This window comes from Aulostomus chinensis, chromosome 6, assembly GCF_037954235.1.
Source record: "Aulostomus chinensis isolate RoL2024-O1b breed Wild chromosome 6, RoL_Achi_v1.0, whole genome shotgun sequence".
NCBI classification, from domain to species: domain Eukaryota; kingdom Metazoa; phylum Chordata; class Actinopteri; order Syngnathiformes; family Aulostomidae; genus Aulostomus; species Aulostomus chinensis.
Window position 1 is genome coordinate 17,912,125 of NC_141325.1, and position 1,217 is coordinate 17,913,341.

The following is a 1,217-nucleotide window of genomic DNA, read 5'->3' on the forward strand; positions in this document are numbered from 1 at the left end:
CTGCTCTGCTCTCCTGCTCTCTTTCCCCCCAAACCGGTCAAAGCAGAAGGCCGTCCCCATTGAGCCTGGGTCTGCTCAACATTCCTGCCTGTTAAAAGGAAGGTTTTCATCCCCACTGTTGCAGGATGTGTTTGCTGATGGAGAATTGTTGGGTGTAGATTCATTGAAGGAGTGTGGCACTGGACCTGCTCTACCTGTAAAGTGTCATGAGATAAATTTTGTTGTGATTTGGTGCTATATAAATAAAAGTGACTTTACACATTCACGTATCCCAGAAAAAAATAAATTATTTTAACATTTTAATTGTCTACTCATTGATCTAAAAAAATGATCAGATATTTGTTCAGGATAAATATTTGCATTGTGTCACACAGAACATATGTGGACAATTTTGTTACTGAAATATTATTTATAATTATTTATATTATTATTATAAATATTATTTTATTTTTTCTGTTCATGCACAAGGGAGCTGAGACCCACAGAGACCAGCTGACTGCCAGGTTGCGTCTCGCATAACTTTTTTATGATATAACAGAATCCAACACATACCTGGAACTGCTTTTCTGATAGACGCAGTAATTTCAAGCACCATCTCAAAACTTCACCCAACTAAACAAATGTTTGTTGACAACTAGAAGAGCGACTGCTACCATTACTCATGGTGGACTAAAAGAAACTACTTTATGTAGTACACAGAAAGGGTACTACGGAAGAGGTGCCTTGGGTTTTGGATGTTGAACAGGTGAGACAAAGGTAAGCAAAACTGCCCCTCCACTACCATTCATTGAGCTAAGCTAACTTGCATTAGGGTATCCATCTTCTTGTCTGACACTGGAGGATTGCAAATTGGCCTCTTAAAAAATTTGGAATGTTTCTTCTTCAAAATATCATGCTAAGTCACTATTCTCTAATTCTTTAATTTTTATCGGAAAAATATGTTTATTTTGTATTTTGATGAAAAGATAAAAATTTAATATTGATCCGGTGTCAGCCAGACAGAAGTTTTTGGGTCCCTCTGACTTCAGCAGCATCTCAATGACATTTAAGCAGCCCGTCCCTACATGGTTAAATGTTACTTCACAACTGCTGAAGCTGAAACACAACCTTCACGCCCTCTGAAACACTCTGCTGGGCACTACTGCATCACTGCTTTCACATTTTTATCAGCAACATTTTTTTCTCAGTTGTAAACCAGTCGTTTGGACATGTTTTAA